The sequence below is a fragment of the Phocoena phocoena genome, chromosome 1 (assembly GCF_963924675.1).
Source record: "Phocoena phocoena chromosome 1, mPhoPho1.1, whole genome shotgun sequence".
NCBI classification, from domain to species: Eukaryota; Metazoa; Chordata; class Mammalia; order Artiodactyla; family Phocoenidae; genus Phocoena; species Phocoena phocoena.
Window position 1 is genome coordinate 65,790,511 of NC_089219.1, and position 22,026 is coordinate 65,812,536.

A 22,026-nucleotide genomic window follows, 5' to 3' on the forward strand; every position below is an offset into this window, starting at 1 on the left:
TGGGGAGAGGAGATATATTGAAAGAGGTTAAAAACTTATATTGATCCTGAAATTATTTGCTTTTTACATAAAAATTGGGAAAACTGGTTTAAAAGTGTCTAGTCTGGTTTCTAATTTTGGTGTGATTTGCACCTCACAAAGTGAAAAGTGGATTGTAGTATAAATGAAATGCTATTGTCAAATCTGAAAAGCTGACACTTTTTGATAGTAAATTCTGGCTGCCTTATATTTCAGTTGCAAATACACTAAGACCACAGTCAAATGATAAGATTTAGCTGATTTCATATAGTAATGGCAGCTGAAAAGTGATGACTTCAGCCTGCCCCATGTGCTGACAGAATTTGTATTGTCATGCAAATTTTTTATTTCCTGAAATCAATACAAGGCATCGCTTTTTCTGAGGCTCTCATGTGCTCTAATTGCATCTCTGGAATAAATTGACTGAGGGGCCAGATAAGTAAAAGGAGCTACAATGCTTCACTATCACATAGCTTAGCTAATTAAATGCAATTCATATTTCTCACTTAAAGAAAAAGAAATTAAGATTAGGTAATCATTTTAAAAGCTTTTTCAGTTCTTATGACTCTCTGATCACCAAAAGTGTTGTGACAATACAATCACTAAAAAATATTCATTACAGACAGTTGCACATTTGTTATTGTAGCTAACAGTTTATACTGCATGCATACAATACAATTTTTTCTTACTAGAAATAATTCATGAATATTATGAAAAACAGTCCAGGTAATTAATTCACTTCATGGGTGCTGATGACACATGACTCTGTCGAATGAAAATGTCAAGATAAAGCAGCCAGCCATGCTTAGGAAGACTCTTTTCTTTCTTAAATGCAATCTGTTTAAATGACAATATAACTACCATTGATCAGCTATATAAATCAAAATTCTGAGACATTTAATTTTATTCCTTCAGGTAGTCTCCTTCAGAGGATCTAATGTGACTTAGCGAAGGGAGAACTAAGGTGGGGTAAACAAGTATCCTAGAACTTAGAACTATTATGAGCAAGCACAGCAGATAACTTTCCAACAAGCATGGGAAAATAGTGTCGTACAAAATTGTCTTGCTTTAATATTCAACAACAGTCAGTGGAAAATTGTGAATAATTAAATACTTGTTTTTTTACTTTATTTTTCAAACATGTTTAAGGTGCTGTGTCCATAAATAAGGGCCTGTCATTTCTTACAAGGAAAGGGTTCTCTTTCCTCTAAGTCTCAGCAAAGGATAAGGAGCCATGTTCTTTGCCATTTCTTACAGGATGATGTTCTGACTTCTCAGCCCAGCACATCTGGCCTTTCTCCACCTGGCCCATCTCACCAGGCTCATCTCCTGCCACCCTTCATTTTAACTTGATCTTTTAGCCAATCTGTACTGCTATGGTTCCCCTACAAAATCAGGTATCTTGCATACTGCCCTTTGAATAATATGACTTTTCCCTCTTTGTTCCCTTGGCAATGGTTAAAGGAAGCCTACAGTTCCCCTTACAAACTTCCCACTCATTGTCAAGGAGAATAAGGACTAAAGACATTCTACTGGACACTGTGCCAGTAAGTGGAGCCCATTTTGACTGGAGACCAACGTTGAGAACCTTCATATAACCCCACCCCACGGTAACTAATTCCATTCATCTCTGAGACATACATACTTCTATTATTTGCATTGTTGCCCTTGATACACTGTACCAACAAGGTGTTTGTTTACATGCAGTGGTAGACAGATGCCCACGTCCTAATGCCAAAATTTGTGAATGTTACCTTACATGGCAAGAGGGACTTTGCAGATTTAATTAAGTCGAGAACCATGAGATGTGGAGATTATCCTGGATACTCTAGGTGAGCCCAATATAATCGTAAGAGTCCTTAAGTGGGGAAAAGAGAGACAGAAGAGTCAAAGAAGGAGATGCAACAATGGAAACAAGGTCAGAGTGATGCAAGATGAGAAAAACTTGACTGTACATTGCTGGCTTTGATGACAGAAGCAGGTGATGAGCCAAAGAATGTGGCAACTTCTAGAAGCTGGAAATGTAAGAAGACTGCTTCTCCCATAGAGTCTCTAGAAAAAAACGCAGCCCTGCCGACACCCAGATTTTAGCCCACTGAGACCTATTTTGGACTTCTGACCTCCAGAATTATAAGATACATTTGTGTGATTTTTTTTTTTTTTTTGCATTACGCAGGCCTCTCACTGCTGTAGCCTCTCCCGTTGCGGAGCACAGGCTCCGGACGCACAGGCTCAGTGGCCATGGCTCACGGGCCCAGCCGCTCCACGGCATGCGGGATCTTCCCAGACTGGGGCATGAATCCATGTCCCCTGCATTGGCAGGAGGACTCTCAACCACTGCGCCACCAGGGAAGCCCCATTTGTGTGATTTTTAAGCCACCTCATTTGTGGTAATTCATTACAGCAGCAGAGGAAGCTAATACACATAACTATCCTCCTATTGAACTGATAGCTCCTGCAGGGCAGAAACTAGACCTTGGTTATTGCTCTATTGCTGTTACCTACTTTGGTGCCTGGTATCAATATATACATAACAGGCACTCAATAAATGTTTATAAAGTAAGTTTAAAAAGAATGTCAATGTAATTTTGAACTCTCATATCTTTAATTTAGGTTATAAAAATACAAATAGGAGATCAATCTTGACAATCATCAGCTAATTATTTTAGATAGATTTCAACTTGGATTAAAAGCAAGTTAATAGACTCCTTAAAATGCACTTATGTAAAAAAAATTACTCTCCCTATCACTAACACTAATTTACCATACAATTTGTAATGTCAAGATCAGTAGGAGTTAACAAAGAAAGTAAGGGAGACAGTATCTCATACTGGTGAATAAAAATTGGTATCTGGGCTTCCCTGGTGGCGCATGGTTAAGAATCCGCCTGCCAATGCAGGGGACAAGGGTTCAAGCCCTGGTCTGGAAGTTCCCACACGCCACAGAGCAACGAAGCCTGTGCGCCACAACTACTGAGCCTGCGCTCTGGAGCCCGCGAGTCACAACTACAGAAGCCCGCGTGCCTAGAGCCCATGCTCCGCAACAAGAGAAGCCACTGCAATGAGAAGCCCACGCACCGCAACGAAGAGTAGCCCCTGCTCTCCGCAACTAGAGAAAGCACGCACGCAGCAAGGAAGACCCAACGCAGCCAAAAATAAATAAAATAAATTAATTTTAAAAAATCATATTAGGGGGCTTCCTTGTTGGCACAGTGGTTGAGAGTCTGCCTGCCGATACAGGGGGCGCGGGTTCGTGTCCCGGTCCAGGAAGATCCCACATACCGCGGAGCGGCGGGGCCCGTGAGCCATGGCCGCTGAGCCTGCACGTCCGGAGCCTGTGCTCCGCAACGGGAGAGGCCACAACAGTGAGAGGCCCGCATACCGCCAAAAAAAAATCATATTAAAAACCTATTAATGAGATTTTTTTTTAAATTGGTATCAAATTACCTGGTATCAAATGTCATCTCTGCTACCTACAAGCTGTATGATCTTGAGAGAATTGCTTTTTTCTCTCTGAACTTCCATTTTGTCATTTATAGAATAATAGTAGCAAAAAATAAAAAATGAAAAAAGAAGGAAACAATTTCTGCCTTCGGGGTGTCCATCTAACTGGAAAATAGTAAAGGATATGTAAATCACCTTTATAACCAAAGTTGATCTGTGCAGAATCGATGCAACTCAACTTTGGTTCAATTGTCACATTGGCTATAAGTGACACCAGCAATTCAAAATGGTTTCAATGACTAAGATGGGTGTGACATTTATAGAATCACTTTTTGGAGGAGAGGAATTTTGAGCCTGCTTAAAGGACAGAATTTTGTGGCACATGGGAAGGCTGGACAAAAGCACATACTGAGCCATAGCGAATGTCTGGGGGAGGAGAGCAGTTAGGGGAATGATGTATATCATCGGGAGTTGGAGGAGGATGTACAAAGCCCCTCAAGTCTCCTGAGAAAGTAACACAACCATCATGTGTTTTTGTTTCTGCTTGATGCAGAGGAAATAGAAAAGTTAAGGCAGAGGCACCAACATGAAGATTGCTATCATATTTCAGACATAAGATGGTAGATGCCTGACTGAGGCTGTAGCAGTGAGAGAGGATGAGGCAATTCCAGAAGCACTGCAGAGGAATGCATTTGGTGGGGGTGAAAGAAAGGGCATGGTACCATGCTTCATCACACAGTGATGGCAATGCTTCATGCAGAAAATGATGTGCGTCCCAGAAGCTCATCTTGAGCAGAAACATGACCCCATACTAGACATGGCAAGATTAATGGAAATGGAAATGAGACTCCTTCAGCACTGATTCAAACCAAACAATACCATGGTATCATGACCTTATAATGGTGGTTTTTCTCCCAGTCTGAGTAACCTCCTACACATATGGATGATAAATAACCCTACGTTACACCAGAATGTCAAATCTCCTACTTTAAGAAAGGTTTTTCTAATCACAGCGCTGGTATCTAAATAGTTTGCATCATCATTTGAAACAGTCTGCCCTATATGAACACAAATTGTTAACATTTAGTTAGAATGCCAACCTTAGAAGTAATACCTAAAAGAAGCAACCTCATTTCCACTGAGCAGGTAAAAGAAAACATACATAAAGCACTCAGGCTGCATCTTAATAGACTGATTTTATAGGCAGTGCTGAAAGATGCACGTTTGGGGGCATTGGAAATGCACTTCTGAAAAAATGATTTTTCTTGACTACTGTGACAAAGCAGTGAATTTGTGCTATAGAACAGCCATGAATTATTGGATAATCACACATCTTCTCAGAATAAATAAAATTCTGAATCAATATTGATTTAAAAAGAGTCTGGAAGCAAACAAGAACATGAATTGAGTTTGAAGGTTATTCAGCTTGGGTTTTCTAATATTTCTTTCTAGCCATATTTGTATTTTATTGCTCAACATGTGGCACTCAAAAAAAAAAAAGACCCATGACATATTCTAACTACACTGAAGCAACTCCTTATTTTCTTCCAGTTTCATAGTTTATACATTTCATTATGATGCCAGTCCCTATTCCTCTACCTCCTAAAAATTATAAGAACAATTTCACAACCAGAGATAGGAAATGAAGAGCATATTTACTCACCCTAAAAATATAAATAAATGACTTCATCTTGCCTTTCTATCTACAGAGTTCAGGCAATAGCACAGTAAATGAATAAAGGTTAGGAAAAATGATAGTTTTCATCATTATATAAATACAAACATTAACTTTTGTAAAAAAAAAGGAGAAAATTATCTTTAAAGTTATAGTTGAGTACAAGACTTTCTATTGAACTTAAGAATAAACACTAAAGAAAATAGCAAGAAGTGGTCAATTTATCACAATTGCATAAAGCAGTTTGGTAGCTGGTGATAACATCTCTCCTACTTCCTCATATCGTCCACAGGTTATTGATGAGAACAAAATTAAACTGCTCATCAACTCTGACTTTTGCCACAACTCAAGAAGATGGAAGATCATAATCACTAGAAAAACATCCCTATTTGTGGGCCTGAAATGTAGGAAAGAAAACCTGTTTTTTTCTACCCACAAGGCATCACAATCCAACTAATAAAAACTGCAGGTGGAGTACACTATTAGAATCTGTATCATGTGCATTCCTCTACTTAAAGGATAATTGAGGGAAAATTGTGGTAAACTATGGTCTTTCACCATTCAGTCAAACTAGTCACTTATAATGACCATCAGGGGAATAGCAGACAGCAGGAGTATACAACCTACTTCATGACCCATTCTAAACTGTTACCTCTATTCAGAGAGAGAACAAAAGAGAGAGATTGATATTCTTTCTTCTTTCTCAGGGTAGTGGGTGGGGCTGTGTTGCACAACAAGATAATCACTTGGAATGGATGCCTGGGGGCTTATCTCACTCCTTCCTGGAGTCCTGTCTCCTTGAATCAAGTCAAAGATAAAATAGCCTGGGTTTTATACTTGTAAATTCTATGGAGCGTATGTGAGACAGAAATGCTCATCAATTTTTTTTGCTCACAAAATGGATTTTTCACAAAGAGACTGAACATATTGTGAGCTCAATGTCAAAAGACAAGTTTGGGGGCTTATTTCTTATACATTCTGTGCAGATTTAGAGGAGGGAGTGAAAAACTAGGGAAGGGAAATCTAGCACTCAGGACAAGGATTTGCCTAAATAATCTGCCGTGCTAGAAATACAAAATGCAAAATTACCCAGCAGATTTGAAAATGAATCAAATTGAATCTGGAAGTGAAAAATACAGTAAATGAAATGTAAAACTTAGTGAATAAGTTTGACATCAGGTTAGACACAGCTGAAGAGGCAACTGGCAAACTAGAAAGTAAATCAAAATAAATTATCCAGAATGCAGCACAGAGAAACTAAGAATGAAAAATATTAAAGAATAGTTGATAAACTAAGTACAGAGTGAGAAGTTTTAATATATGTCAAATCTGATTTCCAGAAAGAGAGAATAGAGATGATGGAGAGGGGCAATGAAAGAAAATAATTGCTAATGTAGAATTCGATATCTAGTATCCCTATATCTAGAGAAAACATGTTCCCCAAAAAAAGGTGAAATAGACTTTTAGAAAAAAAAAAGAAAGTTTGCCATCAGCAGCATCTCATTAAAATATATTATATATTTCTGAGAGAAGTAACAGTGAGCCAGATGGAAGTTCTTTGATGAAAGAAGAAATGTAGTGTGAAGACCTATGAAGGGAGGAAGAGAACAATCAGTGGCTATAGAAACCACTGATAATAAAATCTGTGGGGTTAAATAAAACAAGAGAAAATTACAAAAATAATAGAATGTAATCCAAGAGTTGAAGTATTGTAAGCTTCTTGTATAAATAGCAGGTAAAATATTAATGAATTTTAAACTTTAATGTGTATGCATGCTATAATTTTTAAAAAGCAGAATCAGTATATATTACTTTGAAAATAGTATAGGAAGAAAAATTAGCCAATCCAAAATCAGATAAGAAAGAGAAAAAAAATCATTATAGATCAGATAGGGTGGGCTTCCCTGGTGGTGCAGTGGTTAAGAATCCACCTGCCAGTGCAGGGGACACAGGTTCGAGCCCTGGTCCGGGAAGATCCCACATGCTGCGGAGCAACCGAGCCTGCGTGCCACAGCTAATGAAGCCCGTGCACCTAGAGCCCGTGCTCTACAACAAGAGAAGCCATCACAATGAGAAGCCCCTGCTCGCTGCAACTAGAGAAAGCCCACATGCAGCAATGAAGACCTAACACAGCCAAAAAAATAAACAAGTGAATAAATAAATTTATTTTTTAAAAAAAAGGACAGGGCAATGAGAAAGCACAATACAGGTTTCTCCCATTATCCAAAAGCAGAGCATTTCTATGAAAACTTTCATAAGCCAAAATGGGGTAAAGCAAAGAAGCAATTACTTTAGGACACATCTTGCTAACAGATGCACAAAATAAATTGAGATGAAGCACAGATGGTTACAGATACAAAGCTATGGCAGCTTGATGCTGAGACTGAGTGTAGTTCCTGGGGAAGGAGCTTGGCGGTGCCACTCTTGTTCCCTGGAATGTGTGCTGCCTCTACACGGGCTGTGCTGCAAAACAAATGCTGAATGCTATTTTCACTTTTCACCGTTTTTGTAAAAGTGAAAATCCTCTTCCAATTTCTTTCAGTTAATGAAAACAGGTACTAATGTTGTAGTATCTGTTTTAGGTCTTTCATAAAAGCAAAGTGACGTGAAATGAACTTTTGAAAAGAAGGGGATACGTACATATATAAAGTGATGTATATTGTTATGGACTGAGTGTTTGTGTCCTCCCAAAACTCATATGTTGAAGTCCCAAAACTCATATGTTGAAGTCCCAACACCGAATATGATGGTATTTGGAGGAAGGGTCTTTGGGAGATAATTAGGTTTAGATGAGGTCATGAGGGTGGAACCACCACAATGGGATTAGTGTCCTTATAAGAAGAGGAAGGGAGACCAGAGCCAGCTCTCTCTGCCATGTGAGGACATAGTGAGAAGGCAGCCATCTTCAAGCCAGAAAGAGGGCTCACACCAGTAAGCAAATCAGCCAGCACCTTGATCTTGGACTTCCCAGCCACCAGAATTGTGAGAAATAAATATCTGTTGTTTAAGCCACCCAGTCTATGGTATTTTGTTGTAGCAGACTAAGACATATGTAAACTCAAATATAATGACAATTACATTAAATATAAATGGACTAGATGTGCCTGTGAGAAATAAAAATTGTCATACTAGATTAAAAAATCCAACTATGTGCCATATGTATATCCAAAAAATAAGGATAGAAAAAAGTTGAGGCAAAACGATGGAAAAAGATACAGCATGTAAATAATAACCAAAAGAAAGGAGTTGTATGTAATCTCTGAAAACAGAGATTATAGTAAAAAGCATTACTAGCAATAAAAGGGTCACTTCATAATGATAAAAGGTCCAATTAACCAGGAAGATGTAATACAGGCAATTAATAAAATTTTAAGTGTATATGTGTAGAACTGCAAGGAAAAATAGACAAATCCACAATCACAGTAGAAGATTTTGACATACTTTCTCAGTATTTCAAATACTATGATAAAACAGACCAAAAAAACCCTTTTCTGTGTACGTTCTTTTCAGTAAATATGATAGGACAATGGATATTCACAAAGAAAAAAATAATAAACTTGAACCCCTACCTCACCTCAGACACAAAAATCGATTCCAGAAAAACTTAAAGTGAAAGATAAAATCATAAAGCCTCAGAGAGAGGATTTATTAAGCAATAGCACAAAAAGTACTAGTCATAAAGGAAATAAATGATAAATTTAACTGCAACAAAAATAAGAAATTGTTTATCAAAAGACTCACTAAAAAGAGGGATAAGACATTCACAGAGGATACTAATCACACCTGTAACACTGAATTACTAATACCCAGAGTATATAACGGACTCCTACTGTTAAAGAGAAAAAGACCAGCCGAAAGCTTAATGGCAAAGTGAGCAAAGGCCTTGGGTAGGAACTTCAGAGGAGGAAATCCAAATGGTCAATCAATAATAAAGTAATATTCCATCTTGTTAATAATTAAGCAGATATAAATGAAAACCACAAAAAAGAAATAACTATATAACCCCAAAACACTTGCAAAAAGTAAAAAGCTTGATAAGATGACGTTGACAAAGATGTGGAGTAATGGGATCTCATACGCTGTCAGTGAGAATGAACATTGGTAGAGCCACTTTTGGAAAAGTTTGGCATGATCTGACCCTATGACCAAGCAATTTTACTCCTAAGTATAGATATCCCAAACTACTGACTGTATGTATAAAGATACATGTACAATAATATTCATGGTAGCAACATCTGTAATAGCCCAAAATTTAAGACAACTCAATGTCCATCAAAAGTAGAGAAGATAAATAAATTATGGTAGTCATACATGAAATACTAAGCAGTTACCTCCTTGCTAGAGGTGATCATTGTCTTTAGTTTTATGATAATCATTTCCTTGTTTTTCTTGTAGTTTATCATCTCTTATGTATTCCTAAATAATATAATTTAGTTTTGGTTATTTTTGGCTTTACATAAATGGAATGGGAGGGGGGTGTCTTTTCCCCTTATCACTATGTTTATGAAATCCATACAGCTGTACATATGCTCTTTCTCAGGCACACACATAAACACACCCAAACTCACAAACATGGAAAATAAAATTCTACTTTTTCCAAAGAAAAAGTCCCACAGAGGATACCCATATTACTTCAGAGACTCTGGTAGTTCAAATCCAAAGACTCAAATAGTCCATTTAGTGAATCAACCAAGAAACCAGCTATGACCTTGATTACAGCTGCAAAATCTGTGTTATCTCAGCAAGTCACTTCTCTGACTCAAAATATAGTAATATTTTGACTACATTAGTCATCATGCAGTTATTTTATTTACTGTCTGTCTTCTCCATTAAAATATAAGCTCTAAGAAGGCGGGGGCTTTGTTTTGTCCACTGCTGTATGCCCCACCACTCTGAACAGTGGTTCTGAGTCATAGTAGCTGCTGATTAAATATTTGTTATGAACAAATAATGGATTGTCTCCTAGATCTGTCTTTTTAAAGTTATTTGTGCTGCTACTTTTTATTCACTCTCTAACACAGACTGATGCCAGTTAGGCTTTTCATAATGCTGCACGTGCAACTATTGGCCAGAACGTATCATAAAATTGACTTAAGTGCCCTGCTTTCACATTTTTTAAAATTAATTTTAATTGGTTGCTTTACAATGTTGTGTTAGCCTCCACTGCACAACAAAATGAATCAGCCATACAAATACGGATATCCCCTCCCTTTTGAACTTCCCTCCCATTTAGGTTATCACAGTGCATTAGGCAGAGTTCCCTGTGCTATACAATATGTTCCCATCAGTTGGCTATTTTATACATAGTATCAGTAATGTATATGTGTCAATCCCAGGGGAAAGGGGTCGGGTGGGAGGAATTGGGAGACTGGGATTGCTTTCACATTTTAAAAGCCTGACTGCCCGCCAGATTTCAATGCCAGATTTCAAACCTGCTTTCCGCAGAGGAGACAATGAAGATGAAGTCACAGCCAGAAGGAATGTGTCCACTTCTCAAGCGCTTCCTAGTCACTTGGGTTATTTCAGTGATGATCCTGCCAATAGTTGTTTCCTACTGCTGAGGCAGCCAAGGATGGGTGCCACCTCTAGCCTCACGTTCATAAAGAAGAAATAATATACGGCAAGATTTCCTACCCTTTTCTAAGGATGATTCTTCCTTCACATTTTATTCACCCCAAAGGCCTGTAAATTAACACATGACCTTTCCTACCACTACTATTTTTTGTAAATAAGTGAAATATTTTAGAGGGGTTTTAGAGCAGTTTCTACCTCTAAAGAACACATATAGATTCTACCTGTAGAATCACTGCAGCTGTCTGTTACTTTAGCCATAAATTCCCCTGATCATGCCAGGGCCACAGGAAAAGGCTCTTAGAGGATGGAGATAGCATCCTTTAGAGCAGCTTTATGCAGAGGTCTACACAGCTGTGCACAGGTTGGTACTTCAGGCATTTTGAAGATAACTCAGGTTACAGCCCCAACCCAATCATTCCCAAGGCTTCCTGATTAATGGGATGATGCCTGATTTAAGGTAGCTAGAAGAGCTTTCAAAATCCAATGATCAGCCACTGATCCAACCAACTCAAGCTCTTAACTAAAACCTCCTAGGTCTTCTCTTCTAGGAACTCTTCAGAATTTCTAAGACATTTATTTTTGACTCAGGTCTATTAGGTAATCCTATGTACTCAAGTAAAACGGAGTTTGGGACATCTTTTCTATGCCAAGATGACACCAATCCAAGGAGAGTTTGCTACCGTCCTCCACTTAGGCCAACACTTAAATCAGTAGATGACTGAGAAACATTTCCCCATTACCCCTGAAATCTATACCTACTTCTTTTTTTATTGAAGTATAGTTGATTTACAATGTTGTGTTAGTTTCAGGTGTACAGCAAAGTGATTCAGTTTTACATATACATATATATACACACACACACATATATACATATATATACATATATATTCTTTTACAGAGTCTTTTCCATTATAGGTTATTACAAGTATATCTACTTCCTAAATATCCACTTTTCCCCACTCTGTTATCAGTTAAGAGTCAGAAGTGAGAGGTTAGTAAGATGTGTTTATTTATTTAGCAATACATATTTAGTCAAAACTTTTAAATTATGGTATTCTCTGTGTTTAATAAACAAAAATTTCCCACAATAAAATATTTCCCAAAATAAAACCAGTGTTGATGCACATGAAAAAATAAAAAAGGCCCTTAACTGATTTAAAAGACAACTATATAAAACACTTATAAACTACATTGTTGGGTTTTATAACATATAAAGATGTAGTAGAAAGAGAGTTAAACAAGAAACAGAAAGTTTATATTAAAGTCTTATGTCTTTGACTCAATATGTAACTCTGAATAAATTTTGCCTTTTTATATCTTAGTTTCTGTTGAAGGATATAATCAATACACCACCTAAGTCACGGCTTGAAAAATAAAATGAGATCATGATGTGAAATCATTTATAAAAAGTATGAGAGGGCTTCCCTGGTGGCGCAGTGGTTGAGAGTCTGCCTGCCGATGCAGAGGACACGGGTTTGTGCCCCGGTCTGGGAAAATCCCACATGCCGCGGAGCAGCTGGGCCCGTGAGCCATGGCCGCTGAGCCTGTGCGTCCAGAGCCTGTGCTCCGCAACGGGAGAGGCCACAACAGTGAGAGGCCCGTGTACCGCAAAAAAAAAAAAAAAAAAAAAGTGTGAGATATTTCCATGAACATGAGAAAGCATTATCATTATGATTACTAGAGTTTTACTTTAAATATCATATGTAAAATGTCTGGCACATCACAGGTCCTCAATAAAAAATTTCCCTTTTCCTTCCCTACTGATTTCCTAAAAACACAGCTCAATTTTAATTCCCACACCCATGCCACTCACTCTGTCTTCCTTTATCTTACCAGCGAGAATTCAGAGAAAGGAAAGGATCACCTTTACATCATCCTCTCTTGTCTTTAGCTTCTGGTGCCTTTCCATACGCCAAAATGACCAAAAGTGCCTTCCCAAATCTCATCTCCAAGAGTTCCTGAACTTAGAGGCTCAGGCAACCTGGGGTACTATTCACTGACAAACAGTCCTTAAAATACGTGTCCTGACCGAAAACTTCCCTTTAAGTTGATTTCGACCTCTGAACAGTTTTCTCTGAGTACTGAACAGAATTGATTTCATTTCACTGAGCACTTACACTGTGAGGCTCAAGACGAATAAGAAACAGTGCTCCTCTTGAGAAGGAAATTGCAGTGTAGAAGTGGGAACACACCAATATTGTAACTCAGCAAGAACTCCAAGAGTTCTCGAAGGAGAGAACAAAGACCTCAGGTAATGTGATGAAGGACAGTTCACATTCAGTTGAAGACACCAAGAAAGCCTTCAAACTAAGGAGGTATCATTTGAGCTAGACTTGGTGATAGCCTGGGCCCAGTGGGTAAAGAAAGGAAAACCGGAGATGGAGAAATTCAGTGTGTCAAGAAAACAGTGAATCACACAGGAGGAAGATGTGTAAATACGGTTAGAGCTAGCTTAAAGTCTTGTTCAGATCAGCTAGTTTTATCTTTCTTACTAATTTGAATTTAACCCTGTTCTCAAATCTCATTAGAAAACCAACAAATATGATTCAATAAGTAATGTCGCACATCACTTCCAGAAAACCTACTCCAGAACTTCAGAAATTTTGGAAAACAACTTGCCTTTCAAATTTAATATGGGGCTTCCCTGGTGGCACAGTGGTTGAGAGTCCGCCTGCCGATGCAGGGGACACGGGTTCGTGCCCCGGTCCGGGAAGATCCCACATGCCGCGGAATGGCTGGGCCCGTGAGCCGTGGCTGCTGAGCCTGTGCGTCCGGAGCCTGTGCTCCACGACGGGAGAGGCCACAACAGTGAGAGGCTCGCGTAACGCAAAAAAAAAAAAAAAATTTAATATGGCTTTTACCCTAATCTGTTTTTAGTTCTGTGCTTCTTAAACACTCACACACATACACACATGCACACACAGAGTTCTAGACTATTGCTTAGGAAAGCTTTTTATTTTATGAGCTACTTTATTTCATACTAGAAACTATACCTGATTCATAGTTTAAGTACTTAGTAAACATACAAAAAGAATAGAACAGAAAACAGATAAGAGTTTGCACAGTCAAGGTTCTCCAGCAGATTCTTTAGGGGAAAAAATGCTTGAAATGATGTAAATCAAGATACAGTGAACACAGAAATAGAGAACAGACTTGTGGTTGCCAAGGGGAAGGGGGGTAGGGGAGCGATAGAGTGGGAGGCTGGGGTTAGCAGATGCAAACTAGTATATAGAGGATGGATAAACAACAAGGTCCTACTGTATAGCACAGGGAACTATATTCAGTAACCTGTGACAAACCATAATGGACAAGAATATGAAAAAGAATGTATATATATGTATATAACCAAATCATTTTGCTGTACAGCAGAAATCAACATCACATTGTAAATGAACTATACTTCAATAAAATAATTTTTTTAAAGTCCCCTGAAAAGATGCAGCACAGGGGAATGCACAGGGGAAACTGGTATGAGTTACAGAAGTTTGATAAGCATGCATGCCATATTTAGTATATTTAAAGTATCGATAGATTGTTATGCCAATGACTCAGTCTAATATGTTCATTACATAAAAAGCCAATTTTTTTGTATTGCACTTTTACATCATGTTCCCTATGATTAAGGAATACATTGGTTTGTGTATTTGCAGAAGAGCATCTAACTAGGTTTATAAAAGTTTAACAAATAACTAACAATTTTTTGTGAATATTTATTTAGGCTGGTATATCACTGTCAGGTATTGGAGTAAAATGTCAATATTATCAGGACATGTTGCTTTAGCCAGAATTATTTGACAGAGTAACCAAGAAAAAGAAAAAGGCCCCTGCTAAGTATCACATTTAACAAGACCACCTGACCAATCAGGTCAAGGTTCTTATCACAATCACTGACTTGAGTAATTATTTGTTCTGTAGATCCTAATGGGCTCTGACTTTGGCAGCATCAACTCAGTTTTTCTGGAAAATGTGTCTGTAAAATCTACTTTAAATGCGTACCTTGATATGTAACAAAATGGACTTTGGCTCCCCCTCTCTCACATGCACGCACACACACACGGGACACCCACAAATTCAGGACAAATTAATATTTTGAATGCTCAATATCAAACATCCTGAAAATGTATTCCAAGAAATTCATTATTATTGTTTATTAATGTCTATTATTGTTAAAAGGAATTCTGCTTCCTGAGGGATATGTCACTATGAGAACGTTCCCTATGTTTACTGTTTCCACACTCTGCCACAATCTATCCTAGAACACTGGACGTTTATGTATGGAACATTAAGTATACCAACCACTTAAATGCACATTAAATTTGTCAGCAGTGCTAAACTACAGTCCAATGGAAATTTTCCTTGCAGGCACACATCTCTCTTATTCTTATGGTTTTATGGAAGACATCTAAAGAAAGCAAGAGTGATTAATTCTTTTCTTCTTACTACTTGTATATTTTGGTATAGAATAAATAACCTGCTAAGTATTACATCAGAAACATTTTAAAATAATACTATTTTTTGTATTTTTGCCTTTAAGGATGATCAAAACTTTCAGGAGTTCCTGAGATAAGGAAAAGAAAGAACTGGTGTGAAATAATTACTTGTTCTTTTCAATGCAATGATTAAAATTGAGATAATAACATTGACTCATAGAACAAATCTGCCATGATAGAAATTTCTATTTTGAAGGTATATTATTATTTCATTTTTGAAAACAATTTAAATTGCTCTCTTTAAATCAGGTTGATTTTTAATTTCATAATAATAATTTTGGCACACAATTATTATTTAAAATAAAAATAAGAATTTCTTTCTTTTTTCACATTTCCAATTAAATGCAGTTCTGCTGTTTCATCAGTATAAAAAAACAAACAGCTTTCTTTTTCAATAACTGAAGAAGTTAGCTAAGTTTGTAAAGAAAGGAAAAGTAAAGCTTCACCAAAAGAATGAAAAAGAAAGGTGAACCGCGTTAACCAATTACCAGGTTTCCAGCTGAAGTTTTCCAGTTGCTTACTCATGTCCCTGCTTCCAGCTCATGCTCTCAAACCCCAACTGCACTTTCCCATTTAGCAATCCAGTTTTCTCAGCAAGTTCTGAGCTGCTAGGATACTATTCATCTATGTTTAAAAATAAAATTGAGTAGCTTAGCTTTTTTTCTGCTAAGGGTGGTTCTAACTGAAGAGCTTTCTTCGAAGAAGAGAAAAATTATATTCCTCAATGTTCCACCCTCTGGCATTAAGGCAGGCCTGGTTACCTGGAAAAGAATGTCAAGCTCAAAAATTAACATTATAGGATTTCCTTTAGTTGCAGGAGGAAAGAAGGAAGGAATTTCTGGGCTGTTTGTATTTCTAGGCTATAATATATACTTAATATATTAAGTATATATTATAATAAGTATAATACATACTTATACCTATCTACATCTGAAACTATTATTTTAGAAAGAAGAGTATTACTTTAAGGATTTGTTGATTGGAATTTCTTGCACTTAAAATAGTTCCATTCTTTTATAACTCCTTTCATCTCTCCAGCTACTGGAACTGACTCAGGCTCAGGTAGCATATTTGTCAGAACATTCTCAAGCATTACACAAATGGTCAAGGGTATGTCCTTACAAATGCCTAAAGATGTCCTTACCATGCAATTTATACAGAGTAAGTACTCCTTACCTCTCGTCCTTATGCTAAAGTGCTCTGCTCTCACCTTATCTTACAAGAGCAAACCAAACTGGGATAAAATGCAAATATGTAGCTACAGAAGTAGAGAAATAAATAGGTGGGAACTCTTGTTAATATGCAAACATGTATCATGAATCTCTGGAAACATAAGGTAGGAATCTGGACCCATTTTGCATAATAAGGCATCCTTGCTCTCTGGTTACAAAAGCTAGGAGACACTTGTTAACATTTTTAAGTTTTTAGGGGAAATTTAAGAATATTATGGAAGTCTAGGTACAACCAAAATCCTCCAATTAAAAGTGTAAGGGCAGGACTTCCCTGGTGACGCAGTGGTTAAGAATCCGCCTGCCAATGCAGGGGACACGGGTTCGATCCCTGGTCCGGGAAGACTCCACATGCCGCAGAGCAACTAAACCCACACGCCACAACTACTGAGCCTGCGCTCTAGAGCCTGAGAGCTACAACTACTGAGCCCGCACACCTACAGCTCGTGTTCCACAACAAGAGAAGCCACTGCAATGAGAAGCCCACGCATCGCAACAAACACTAGCCCCCACTCGCCACAACTAGAGAAAGCCCTTGAGCAGGTACAAAGACCCAATGCAGCCATAAATAAATAAATAAATGTATTTTTTAAAAAGTTTAAGCGCAGAAAAGCATGGTGTTGAAAGAGCACAGATTCTAAGATCTGGGTCTAATATTGGCCCAGCACTAACTATCTGGGGCAAGTCCTTTAAAACCTCTGAACTTCAACACTTCACCTCTAGAGACAACTTCTTTTTTTTTTTTTTGGATCCTCCCAGACCGGGGCACGAACCCATGTCCCCTGCATCGGCAGGCGGACTCCCAACCACTGCGCCACCAGGGAAGCCCAACACTTCACCTCTAAAAGGAAGGGATTGAAGATGATCCTCAAGGTTCCTTCAGGCTCTAAACACCTGGCATATGATAGATCCTGAATAAATGCTTGTTGAATAAAAATGCCTACAACTGCCAAAAATCAAGAGATAGAAAATACAGAATACAGCCTACCCAGACTGCTTTGATTCAAAGTGGAGAGAATGGAGAAGCACCAGGAAACCAGAGTCAGTCTCATAAACTGTAGAGAGGGAACAGAAGGAATAAAATTCAAACCAGGGCAACCCTACTAGAGATTATGATATACAGGTTGTACACAGAACATTCAACCAAAATTCAAAATGTTGGTTTTCTGCAGCAATCATACAGGAAGCTGAGCACCACCCAAAAGAGAATCTTTGATGTGGGATCTGAGTGGGAATGAGGGAGGCTATTGAGAGGAATCAGTGCTGTCAGACAGAGAAAAGCAGAAATGGGAGGGAAAATGTAACTAAAATTACACTAAATGTTTAAAAATTACATTAAATGTGTAAAAATCACACTAAATGTAATTAATAAAAGATTGAGCATTTAATAAATCTCGACTGAATGTACTTTGTCCTCACAAACTCCTTAATAATAATGACCAGTTTTGTTGGTTATAGGAATAACATGCATGTGCTACAGAGAAGACCTAAACTAAGAAGTCTGTCAGGAAAGAGAATCAGAACTGTGGTCTCAGTCTGATGTGGAGAAATCACTTCAGTTTTCTGTTGGATTTGGTAGCTACCAAACAAGTGGAGGAATCAATCCACTATTAGCAAATATTTCAGACTTCATTCTCTATCTATCTATGGGCAGTAAGGATATGTCAATGGGAAGTTACAGGCTCTCTTCATTTCCTAAGGTGGGGAGATCCAAAGTTTGTTTTTAGTTAAAAGCAAGATACAAAGTCTTTTTTAAAACAGAAAACTTTATGCAGTTTGTGTCAGATCTTTACTGTGCTTGTTTATGCAAGTTACTTATCCTCTCTATGTTTCAGTTTTCTCACCTTTAAAATGGGGAAAATAAAACCAACCTCAAAGAGTAGTCGGGTAGATTAAGTAAATTCCCATACGTAAAGCGATTAGAATAGTGTCCAACACACACTTATTGTGCTATGAAAATATTTTATTGCTGTCGTTATCACATCAACACCCCCAAAGACTCAGATAGCTTTCAACAGTGCATAGTATTCGGCCTTCCTAATCCTCAAGAAAATCCAAAACTAGAAAAACATTTGGGAAATAAAATGAACTCCATTCTAGAAAAGCCAACTTTATCTATGTAATTTGGAAGAGTAGGCAGGCAAAGTCCAAACCATTTCAAAAATTAATAATGAGAGATATATACATTTCAGTTACTTAAGCCAAGCCATCAAAAACTATAATAAAAGGTGTCATATTTAATACTGCAAGGAAATTATATATTTTAATCAGTTCCTGCTTCCAAAGGCTCTTGTTCACACAGATGTGGAATAGTTGATGGCAATAGTTTGTGCCAAGAGGCACTCAATGCTATGGAGAGAGAGGAAGCCAGCTTGGATTGCCAGGGGAAATAAAAGTTCCAAGGTAAGGAAGAGCTCTTTCCCAGGGAATCAGAAGTCACCTTTATATAACATGTTTTGCCTGAAGAAGAAATGTGTCCTTTTCCCTTAAATTTACATTTGTTCCCCCCAAGATGTCTCTAGGCTTTCTGGAATTTCTATTTGAAGTCAGACCTGTTTTAGCAATAATTTTCCATTGCTACAGCTCTAGTTAACATTGATATCCTGAATGAGAAAATAATAAGAATTAAAAGTACAGCAGAACATTTTAACCCAGGCATTTTGACACTGCGGACATTTAACAGAAAATACAATTTGACCCAAGTAAAATTAGATTAGGTAGAAATTATCGTGAAAAATAAAACTAACAATGCTAAAGATATATTATATATATGTATGTATATAGATAGAGATATACATACGAATATAGATATATCTATATATAGTAAAGGTTTGTTTTCCCTTTTCCTTTTTAATTAAAAAATGGGTTGAAGGGCTTCCCTGGTGGCACAGCGGTTGAGAGTCCGCCTGCCGATGCAGGGGACACGGGTTCGTGCCCCGGTCCGGGAAGATCCCACATGCCGTGGAGCGGCTGGGCCCGTGAGCCATGGCCGCTGAGCCTGCGCGTCCGGAGCCTGTGCTCCGCAACAGGAGAGACCACAACAGTGAGAGGCCCGCGTACAGCAAAAAAAACAAAAAAAATGGGGCTGAAGAATCAAATATTGTTAGTAACCCTTAAAACTGCAAAAATTAACCTTTTAGAGAAAAGTAATATTAAATCATCTGCATTTGTGCTCTGAAATTTTTAATAGCAGTTGGTTATTTGCTCAGCTCACTACTTGATTCTAGGAACAGAAGTTGTAGTTATATTCTTCGGTAGAGAATGGACAAGAGTAGGGCAATGGCTAAAGCTTGAAAACCAGTTGGGAGGCTACTGTAAGTATGTAAATAACAGACAGTGGCTTGAATGAAGTGATGCACTGGAGACACGGTGAGTTTAGAGCCCTTCTTAGAGATGGGAAGATAGGGAGACAAGAGCAGGTTTGGTGGGATGTAAAGTTGAACCAACATGTCTGGAGCAAGACAAAGCAATCAGGATCAGAGATAAAAATGTAGGAGTTAACAGCATATTCATGGGCTTTAGAACTATGGGACCTGATGAACTCACCTAGGAGAATACAGAAAGAAAAAATGTGTCCTGGGGGCCCTCCAATAATCAGATAGTAAATGGGCAGAGGAGGAGGAGATATCAGGAGACAGGAGGAATCAGGAGAGTATGGCATCATGGAAGGAGAAGAAGAAACTATTTCAAAAGAGAGAGTGGCTGCATGTGATAAATGCTGCTAAAGGAGAATAAGGTGAGAAAGGATAATTTTTCATTAGAGGAACAAGATAGAAGTTTTTGGAAACTTGGGTAAAAAGCTGTTTTATGAAGTAGTGCAGAGATAATTCCAGTTGGTGAAGGTTAATGAGAGGCTCGGAGGGAGGAAAGTGGAGTCAGTGCCTCTAACCAATGCTTTTGAGGAGTTTTCTGTGAGAGAAAGCAAAGAAATGGGGAGGTAGTTGGAAGATGATGGGGGCGGGGGGGTCAATGGAGGCTTTTTTAAAACTTCAGGTGGCCGATATTAAGGCATGTTTGTTTCTAGATGGGAACGGTGCAGAAGGGAGGCGGGAGGATTTCATAGCAAGGTCCTTGAGGAGGTACTAACCTCAGAGAGGGTGAAGATTTCCCTTCTTCGTAACAGCAGAGGGGATGGAGCACGAGGGCGCAAGTCATGGGTTTCTCTAGGTCTCAGTTTCTTTGAAACAGGATGCTGTTGAAGCATGTTTTCTCTGGGCTAACCTCAACAACACTCCAATTCTTCCAAGCTCACCTACATTGTCAATCACAGTTACACTTTCTTAAATATAAGGTTAAGAATGAGTGTACATGTTGAGTGAATGGACAAAAGAGAAAAGACAAAAATGGCACCACTTGCCAAATCCGCTTGCAATGCCTGTTTACCCATTCACCCCTAACTTCTGGGTGTAACACTCTTAGGATCTGGGAGTGTCTCCCCCAGTATAGATGCACTTTCAGGGGATGTAAACCCAACAGTCCTTCCCAGGCCATGATTCAGCAGGGAGTCCCCCCATATATATTTTCTCTGGGAGAATGAAATTTGCATAGGGTCTCAAGGTCTCAATATCTTATGTTGGACTTTTTCCTTTTCTTTGACTCGTGTCCATTCAAGGAGAAGCAGTACTCAGTGGTCCCTCTCACCTTAGGCTATGATACCAGAAGTGGAGGGCTTATTCTTCATTGGCTCATTTATCTCAAAATTCTTATCAGAAAGATGAAGATTTTATTATAGGCCTAATTACTTTATCCTAATTAAGAAGGCAAGACTTATGAATGAAAATATAACTTTCATCATACTGAGCAGTAAAACATGGTTTTGAATCATGATACACTTTGAATCAGAACAACTCTCTGACTTCTGATAGCCCCAAAAGGCTTGGCTACTGCTTTTTTGTAAGGTAGGAGAGAAAAAAAATCTGCTGATATATTTTTCACCCCTAAGGTTAAAAAAAAAAATTACAACTGGAAATTTATAAAATAGCCTCTTCAAAAGGTTATATTACCTACCTTTCCTCTTTATAGGATCATATGTGATCAACTAACAAAATCTGTGTGAAGGAACTTTGAAAACTATAAAATGCTACATAAGTGTAATAAACAATAGAATCTACATAGGTAAAATTAAAGTACAAAAGAGTCCAAAATGTGGCTTTGAGAACAGAGGTAGGAAAGTACATGCAGGATCATTTTTTTAGGTGAGGATTTGGAACACAAGTAATGTAGGAAGTCACAGCAGATAAGTACTTACTTGCAGATCTCAGGGGCAATGAGAATGCATAAAGGAAGAACAGTTCTTGAAGCCAGGGTTGCTCAAACTTTCATTTGCGTGAATCACTTGGGAACTGGGAATCTTGTGAAAATGCAGATTCTGGTTCAGTAAGTCTGGGGCAGGGCCTGAGACTCTGCATTTCTAGCAAGCTCCCAGGTGATACCCAGGCTGCTGGTCCACAGACCACACTTGGAGTAGCAAGACTCAACTATCAGGGGCTAACTGAGGAGCAAGGCAGGTGACACCAAACAAAGAGGACTGAGTAAGATACTCAGAGTGTCACGAAACATCCAAGAAGACTGATGGTGGAGATCTTTATCAGAAAAAG